Source organism: Nycticebus coucang, chromosome 7 (genome assembly GCF_027406575.1).
Source record: "Nycticebus coucang isolate mNycCou1 chromosome 7, mNycCou1.pri, whole genome shotgun sequence".
NCBI lineage: Eukaryota > Metazoa > Chordata > Mammalia > Primates > Lorisidae > Nycticebus > Nycticebus coucang.
The window spans coordinates 12,045,890-12,055,818 of NC_069786.1; the positions used below are offsets into that span (position 1 = coordinate 12,045,890).

The following is a 9,929-nucleotide window of genomic DNA, read 5'->3' on the forward strand; positions in this document are numbered from 1 at the left end:
ATTTTGTTTGACTAGAAAAGGCCTCATGGGCGTCTAACCTAACCTCTAGGAAGAAATATTAAATACCAGTGGAAGGATATGTTTCAGGGTCATGAACTGTGTCTAAATCCTGAATATACAATTAATGCCTTGTTGGCTTTGGACAAATGCTCAATTTACATGAATCTCTGTTTTATCATGTTCAGCATGCCAATAATAACACCTAAGCTGCATATTCCTGTGCAGATTAAATGAAATATTTTGGGTACCTATGCCCAGTACCAAGGCTACCTATCTTCAATATCAGTTAGCTATCACTACTTTTTAGTAGATAAGTTACCACATTTTACCATGTTTCATTGTATTCCATTGTGGTGCATGTTACAAAGAAAGCAACTGAATTAAAATTTTATTTTATTTTATTTTATTTCATTTTGCATCAGATATTGAGTTCAACTTACTGGTTTTCACAAGTTCAAAGTTCACAACACTTTCAAGGTTCAATTCCCATTTACTGTTAGGTATGAATTTGGACTTGTGACAGATACAGTGACACAACACGAGATTTATCAAATGCAGCTTATTTAATTCAACAAACAATAAAAAAAGATAATAGCAAATGGCATTGAATTAAGATTTTAAGTGGATTGATACCAGCCATGTGATCGGGCAGAAAGGGGCCTGGAATCCAACTCCTGCGCAATTATTCAGCATTGCTTTGGCACCTCCCAGAGCAAGGGTTTGCAGATATTTGATGACTTGATTAAGATCCTGTGTTTAGTGACCTTACGGTTCTTCCTCTCCCTGTCTGTCAATCAGCAAGTCAATGAATGTTTAATGAGATCTCAGGATTTGACAAGATGCTGAAAGACACTGAAAGGCAAATGGTCAAATCGGGTACATATATACGTGTGTGTATAAATCATTGTTATAAAAGAACATATCTTCATCAAATTGTAAGACAAATACTAATACTATTAAATATGGATATCATACAAATAAAAAGGCCCTAAGAATAGATTTGGTTTTACCTATATTTTCTTATAGCTGTCAGTGTGAGCCTTCACATTTAAATAGATGGAGAAATGGCAGGTCATCCATGCAGAAACAGCCAGAGGCCACCTCCGATGGAATATAGCACCATACTTGTGACAGCAAGAATGCCTTGTTTGAACACTGAGTAGAGGTTTATCCCCTGCCTCTGTCAGCAAGACAATCTGTGAACAGTGACACAGCTAAGTGAAGATAGTGAATGTTGAAAAACACAATGAGCTGGAGGATGCTTCTGCACAGGACACCAGCAGCTGGCAAAGGTCTATTCCACTTGTGAAAATATCTTGTAGTTTTCTAGATATTTTTAGACTTTTTTATAACCTCTGAGAAGGACTTACAAAATTTCTCTCATTTTTGTGATCTCTAATGTATAGAATCTCATGGTTCCGTGATACACCCTTGGCCACAAGTAGAAACTACTCACTATTTTATCTTCATCTTCAAATGCCTTTCTCTCTAATTTACTGGAGTGATATTAACGTGCATATCGTGTGTGAGGGTTCTTTAGAATAAATGTTGCCCAAGTTCACGAAAGAACAACCCCATAAATTACATCATTACACTGGGCTGAACAGCATCCCTTAGAAGTCATATCCATCCTAAACCTCAGAATTTGATATTTATAAGTAGGGCCTTTGCATATTCAGTTATGATAAGATGAAGTTGGATTTATGAGGTACCCTAATCCAATGACTGATGTCTTTTTTTTTTTTTTTTTTTTTTTGTAGAGATAGAGTCTCACTGCATCACCCTCGGGTAGAGTGCCGTGGCGTCACACGGCTCACAGCAAACTCTAACTCTTGGGCTTATGCAATTCTCTTGCCTCAACCTCCCGAGTAGCTGGGACTACAGGCACCCACCACAACGCCCGGCTATTTTTTTGTTGCAGTTTGGCCGGGGCTGGGTTTGAACCCGCCACCCTCAGCATATGGGGCCAGTGCCCTACTCACTGAGCCATAGGCACCGCCCAGCCACAGGCGCCGCCCCAATGACTGATGTCTTTATAAGAAGAGAAAATAGAGGCACATAAACACATGAAGACACTGGGGACAAGGCACATGAAGATGGAGGCAGAAACTGGAGTTCTGTGGCTACCGGTCAAGAAATTCCAAGGGTGGAGGGAAGCACCAGAAGCTACATAGGGCACAGACAGAATCTTCCCTAGAGCCTTCAAAAGGAACATGGCTCTGTGGGCACCATAATTGTGAACTTCTAAGTACCAGAATTATGAGAATAAACTCCTATTGTGATAAGCCACAGTGTGTAGTACTTTGTCAAAGGAGCCTCCAGAAACTAATAAGTCACATGTAGGAAGAGGGATAGTTGTGTACAGAAAAGCAGGCACTGAAGAGTGATGCTTTTATTCATAGCTTTCAGTTGTAGTCAACAGAGGCCCACGGCAACGTGGCCAGCCTTGAAGGGAAAAGGCCAATAGCATAAATAAAATGTCTTGCATTGGAAACTCAAAGGCTGGATGCAGCGTACATCACTCACTGGGCTGTCCTGCATCTGTCTCTGCTTCTCTCTGCAAAGTGACCTTTCTCTCTTGCTTTTCAATTCTTTCTGCTTACCTGGGATCTCACTGTTCTCAATGACCTTCTCAAAACTTCAGCAGCCTTGCCTTTTCCATGGCCATGCAATCTATAACATATGTATTTTGATTGTCATCAGATCACTAATTATATGTTACTCCCCAAGTTTCAGACTCTCAAGAAAGGCAATCTGTTTGCTTCCACCAAGGTCAGTTCGCTATGTCCATTAGGCTGTGTTGACGGGTCCCCTCTAGGAAGACTACATGAGGAAGAGTTCCAAAAATGTTCCTTAAGTAAGAAAACTATAAGGATATATCCCCATAGGTAGAACTGACAATATCTGTTTTGACATGCCTAGAAGAAAGAGGTAAACCAGGCAATTATGAGAACTTAGAGTTTAGAGAACATTTTCTTATACAGGAGACAGCAGAAAATTATTGCAGCTCACCATCACCGGAATAAAAGGTTTTGGAAGATTATCTTCCCCTGTCTGGTATAATTTCATACTTCCCAAGCCTAACACAGGGTACGAAAACATGCTTGCCAGTAGAAAGATCCATTGGCACACTAATTATATATTAATAAACTGGCATTTCATTCCTAATATTACTACGCACTCATGAAGTTCAGTTTCTAGTATAGCAAGTAACAAGGCCAAGATTCTAAATTGTGGAGAATTTAACTAGGTGCTATCTCCCATCTAGGCAAGAATCTTGACTTTATTCTCAATAAACAGACACTTGTTGAAATATTTCAGGTTAATGTCCTTAGGCAAATTTTCTGTCTTCTCTCACACTGCATCTGCATGTTACCACAAGGGCCATGCCTGAAATTTGTAACACAGTTTCTCAGATCTATCTGCCCATTGGCATCCTCCATGGAGCTTTAAAAAGGTGCATGCCTGGATTTCATTCTTAGAGCCTCCAATATAATGGGGGTACATTGAAAGTTTTCAAAGCTCCAGTGTGGGTGGAGAAAAGAGAGACCTTTCAAGCTGCTACAACTTAAGGGTCCCTCATCTGCCTATGCAGAAATATCACATACCCTAACATCTGCAGTCGTGCAGAGACTGATGCCTGAATGAGAGATCACTTAGCTCATAGGCAAGTTAAGTTTTGTTCTGTCAGCAATGACAGAGCCTGGCTCAAAATCCGTGACAAGTTCATGTGTAATTTCAAATTTTCCCCTTACACTTTGTCCCAGATCTTTCAGGCTGTGAATATTCCTTTGGGTGGAGCTAGAATGGAGCTGACAGTAAGAATCTAGAGTACAAAGAAATGCATACACCTGATTCATTAGAAAGGAGCCTCTGTAGGAAGAAGAGAAAAGAGCAAATAAATACCTCCTTTCACCAAAAACCGAGCTGCACCTGGCAAGCTGAGAATAGACCGGCATTGTTCACGTCCAGTCTTGTTCAGTAGAGACAGTCCCACATGGCTGAAATCAAAAGGTGATGCCAGCTTCTACTCTCCTCCTGAGTTTCCGGAATTCTCCAGACAATGCAGAGCTTGCTTTATAAGGTGCACAAAAACAGGACTCATCCCACTCCCTAAGACTGACTGAAATGCTGCATTCATTACCCGTGGGGCACCCCTTAAAATAATAGGGCACAATTTCCCAAGACCAAACATTAAAATGAAATGAAGCATTTTATCTTCTGCCTTCTAGCTGAGAGGACAGTGTTCTGTGGGGAAGCTCAGCACATAGATGGCATTGGATGGTCATTTGTAGAAGCACATTATGCAGGATCTCTCTCCATGGAACAACAGCTTTTCGGTAATTCAAGTCCAGAGAACTGACATTTCTACAAATTTCAGTAGAATAAAACAAGAGTTTTTTAAAATAGAGGACAGCAAAGCGAAAGCACTGCAATACTTTTTCCTTCAAGGTTTTAGGGCTTTATACCACTTTGCCCTGGCCTGACTGAGCTCTTCTTCTGCAGAAACCCAGGAACCTAGCACCAGCCCTCCTCCCCCAGAATTGTTACCAGATGCTGCGGTCATGACAGAAAACACGTTGGTGCCTTGTGATTGAAGAATTTGCTCCATGTCTTGGCATATTCGAAGTGCCTGACTAAACATGGGAATCTTTGGAATGTACATAAAACACCTGAGGTATATGGGGAGGGGGATGGAAAGCAAAAAAGGAAGAAGGGAGAGAAGAGAGGGAGTGAACCCAAACAGGAAGAAGGAACACCAGCAAAAAGCTTGAGCATCCAACATTATAAAATAAATTGTGGTATATGTACGCCATGGAATATTATGCAGCCCTAAAGAAAGATGGAGACTTTACCTCTTTCATGTTTACATGGATGGAGCCGGAACATATTCTTCTTAGTAAAGTATCTCAAGAATGGAAGAAAAAGTATCCAATGTACTCAGCCCTGCTATGAAACTAATTTATGGCTTTCATATGAAAGCTATAACCCAGTTATAACCTAAGAATAGGGGGAAGGGAGGGGAGGGAGGGGGGCGGTGGGCAAAGGGAGAGGGATTGGTGGGATTACACCTGCAGTGCATCTTACAAGGGTACATGTGAAGCTTAGTAAATGTGGAATGTAAATGTCTTAGCACAATAACTAAGAAAATGCCAGGAAGGCTATGTTAACCAGTGTGATGAAAATGTGTCAAACGATTTATGAAACTAGTGTATGGTGCCCCATGATCACATTAATGTACACAGCTATGATATAATAAAAAAAAATTAAAAAAAATAATAAATAAAAAATAAATAAATAAATGGGAAGTGGAACCCAGCCACCACTTAGGGCAATTAGGGCTGGGTGTGAGTCCCTGGGGCATTCTCTGCCCCACCCTTGAGGCCTCCAGACCCTCCCTCTTCAGGGAGAAATTCACTCTCAAGCACGTTTAGTCTGGGAAGAAGCTGCTGGGTGCAAGTGGGGAGAGTGAGGAGGATGACCGTGTGTGCATGTTCTAACAGGGAGTACACAGCACCCTCTATCTGTCACAGACAGAAACAAGAGCTCTAAGTTGACACTCGTCTTTCTTCTTTCCCTGTCATCCCAGTCCTGACTGAATCGTAACTGACTCTGTCTGCCTTGCATTGCTACACAGGAATACCGACGGAAGGGGAAGTTATAAAGAACAGAGTTTATTTGGCTTCCAGTTCTGCAGGCTGTGCAGGAAATCATAGCATCAGCCCCAGTTTCTTTTTTATTTTATTTTATTTTATTTTATTTATTTTTTTTTTTATTGTTGGGGATTCATTGAGGGTACAATAAGCCAGTTACACTGATTGCAATTGTTAGGTAAAGTCCCTCTTGCAATCATGTCTTGCCCCCATAAAGTGTGACACACACCAAGGCCCCACCCCCCTCCCTCCGTCCCTCTTTCTGCTTCTCCCCCCCCATAAACTTAATTGTCATTAATTGTCCTCATATCAAGATTGAGTACATAGGATTCATGCTTCTCCATTTTTGTGATGCTTTACTAAGAATAATGTCTTCTGAGGGTTCAGGAAGCCTCCACTCATGGCATAAGGTAAAAGGGAAGCAGGAGTGTCTCGTGGAGACATAGAGCAAGAGAGGAAGGAGGGAGTGCGTAAACTCTGTGAAACAGTTTGCTCTTCAATGTGAACTAATAGAGAATTCACTCATCATCATGGGGAGGGCACCAAGCCATTCATTACCCAAGCACCTCCCACTACGTCCCATCTCCAACATGCGGGATGAAATTTCAACATGAGATTCAGAGGGGACAGACTTCTAAATCATAACAATAAGTAAAATTTTTCAAGTCAACCTATATGTGTGTGTGTATAAATTGAAATATCAAATAGTACAATATAATTTATATACTCATAATTTATTATGGCCCCAAAGACTGTGAAAAATTGAAATGACTACATAACATTTTTTCTAACAAAGCCACTTTCCAGAGAAAGGGACATATTCCTATTCTTTTTTCTACTTTTTCTATATGCATGTATGTCAATTTATTACACCTGTATAAATGATTGCACGCATATGTGATTAAAAATAGACACATGCAGTTTCAATCTTGAAATATGTGAGAGCCTGACCTTTTACTGATAGATGCTATTTTATCAAAATATTAAAAAGTAAAGGCTGAAAAGCATACTTATCAGTAATGAGACATTCAAGTTGGGAAATCAAATACCTTAATTGAGTTAGCAACCTGTCACAGGATTCTATTTTATTATAAAAGAAAATAAGAACTGTAAGCAGATTACCTCTAAAGGGATTTGAAAGGAAAAAAAAAAAAAGAAGAAGAAAAAGAAAATATTTTCAGCTCCAAGAGAAACCATATATCTATAAATGGGTACATGAGAAATATATGTTTTGCTCAAAACACATCTGTTTTATGCAAAGAAAATTGCTAGCATACTTATATTTCCATAAATAAAATGTAAACTGTAATATTTTACACTTAGGATAGCACAAGGAGCTGTCTTAAATCATCCCATGGATGGGGGAGATAAATTGTGAGTTTTTTAAAGCTTATTTCTCTTCAATTCCAGAGCAATTATAAATTTGATTCAGTGAGATTACAGTAGAGAGAGGCAGAGTCAAATTAGAGATATATACACTGTATTCCATAAAAGTCTTGGCATCCTAAGTGAGAACACATTTCTGCCACCCAACATTTCTCTACGCATTAAGAGTCATTACTAAGCTATTCTTCCCATGAGAGTGACTCTCTGTGAAACCCACATAGGCACATGCAGGCCTGGTGACACACTCTCCCCTACATGAAGCAGAGCATTTGTTTCAGCTTAATAGGGCAACTCTGAGGCCTTTTTCTCCTTCATTCTGGAAAAATTAGGAAAAACTTTATACACTGCTTCTAAATGGTTGTTAGGCTCATTTAATCTATTAATATACTACACTACAAGCCATAATAAAACCACGGAATGATGTCCCTTGTGTGAAGTTGTAGTTTAGCATTCGCATGAGACTTACCTTGGAACAGGAGTGTCACTCTTAGAGTTGCTGTTGAAACCGAGGGGGTGCAGGTGTGATAACACATATAAAGTAAGGAACCATCTTATCTCTGTATACTGTCTTCCCACATGAAATTTGTTTTCAGAATTGACCTGAATAGAAATTCTCACACACACCAGAGGGTAGAAATCTCCCCTTTTGCTACAGTCAGCAGAGAAAACATCACAGAGGAAGAATAAACCCACTGGACCAAACCAGGTTTATAGGAAACCTTATTAGTAGAAACAACTTTCCTTAGTTCACACAGGACCCAGAAGATTCAACAATAGTAATATAAATCTTTAATATGTCATGGTAAAAAATTTTATTGCCAACCATTGTGAGACCAAAGTGAAACAAAACAAGTAACATGCTAAGAGTACTTAGGAAAAAGCAGAACACAGATATTTAGGTGAAATTACATGTTTCTATTAGTTAGGAAAGAAGCACCAAAAGTTTGTATCAGAACTATGTTCATTATATTTTGCCAATCAAATTGGACCATAATTGATTCTGATATGTGAGTACAAACACCCCTAATAAAAATGTATTATCTTTTTAAGGTACTGAATTTTCTGACATTATTAGAAATGCATGCTCGAACTTACCTCCGTTACCTCTGAATACCAGTCTTCCACCTAGAGTGGGCAAACCAAGTAATCAGTCTTGTTTATATAATTATATTTTAGTAAAATGTATTTCTATATGAGTATGTGAAATGTGCTCATGCCTGCCCCCTTTTCACTTTGACAGTTGGACTCATGTCTTTCTTGGTCATTCAAGTGGGGCCAAGGAAATATCCTTTTAAAACTCAGGCAAACTGGTGTTTGTCTTGTATCCTGTCAAAGGAAACAAATGGAATAAAAGAAAAGAAAAAGAAAGAAATGTGCTCATGCCTCTCTTTAATACATTTTAAAATCCTATATAATCTTTGTTTGTTAAATTTTCAGAGAAAACTATCTCCTAAACGTTTATTGTCCTTAGGTCAAGGTAGATAATTGGCCAGTGCAATCCAGCAGAGTAAATTTACTTCTCCCTTTGTGATCTAAGGCAAGTTACTTAACATGCAAGGCTTCATTTCTCTCTGTATAAAGAAATGTTATTACTGACAACTAATGTTTCCAGGAGGACTAAACAATCTGATTATGTCCATGCCTGATCCTTCTCACATCACAGTGCCATCTACTTTGCTCTTTGTTTTGCCTTGATATTACTCTCAGGGAATGCATCTTTGAAACAGAAAGGAAAACTCAAATAGTAGAAAGACTAGTGCCTTGAACTACAAGTTTTATTTCTATTTTTGATTTTGTAAGCCTTACCCAATTATCTGGAAATCTGACACACCACGCAAAATCACTTGCCTGTCAGGTATTGTTTTTTCTTCAATGATGCTACCCAAAGACTGATTCCTGCCTGCACATAGCTCTTATATAATAATACTTTGGTCTGTAATATACTTCATATGCAATTAAAGAAGATTTTAGAATCTATATCACTTTCTAAAAATTAGACATAAAGCTTTATAAAATAACTTGCAGGTTTAAGGGGAAATGGTCTAGAAAAATTAATGTCATTCATCAGAACTGTGATGTGGTGACTTCCTTTTTATTCAATGAAAAATGAGAAAATACCTTCTCATTTTAATGTTGTCAGAAAGTAGTTCTAATATTTTACATGGGCAATGGCTAATGATAATTTTCAGATAATTATAAAATTATAATTATATAAACTTATAAAATTATACTTATAAAAAAATAAGCAATGCCTTACTTAATAGTATCTACACAAAATCTTACCCACGTGATTACATGTTCCACAGTTTGTGGAAATAAACCTCAAAGGTTTGATGTCATGACTTTGGTGTTACAATTTACTCCACCTATTTCCACATTATGTAAACTGATGATTGGTTAAAAAATAATAAGGAGGATATTACTTTAAAAAGCATGTTGAAGGGCTGGATGTGATGGCTCAAGCCTGTAATCATACCTCTCTGGGAGGACAAGGAGGGTGGATTGCATGAGCTCACAGGTTGTAGACCAGCCTGAGTCAGAACAAGACCCCATCTCTAAAAATAGGTTGGTGCTGGGTGGGTGCCTGTAGTTCCAGCTATGTGGGAGGCTGAGGCAAGAAAATCACTTAAGCCCAAGAGTTTGAAGTTGCTGTGAGCTTTGACACCACAACACTCTACCTAGGGTGACAAAGTAAGACACTGTCTCAAAATAAATAAATAAATAAATAAATAAATAAAAATAAAAGCATGTTGAGAACAAATGAAAATCAAAACAGGAGATTGACAAAATCAAGTATTTTCCTTTACTTTTAAAAAGGAAACCACTGTAAATGAGTCATAATTGAGGCTAAGATGAAAATACAAACAAACATACACAAAAAGTTGCAAG

The 9,929-nt window shown here is 38.5% G+C and overlaps 1 non-coding gene across 1 annotated transcript; it reads left to right on the top strand.

The window, feature by feature from the left end:
* The first annotated feature begins 8,258 nt into the window (after window positions 1–8,258).
* Window positions 8,259–8,384, top strand: LOC128591070 (small nucleolar RNA SNORA27). The gene has a single exon (XR_008381506.1). It is a non-coding gene; the product is annotated as a small nucleolar RNA SNORA27 (small nucleolar RNA).
* The last annotated feature ends 1,545 nt before the right edge of the window (window positions 8,385–9,929 follow it).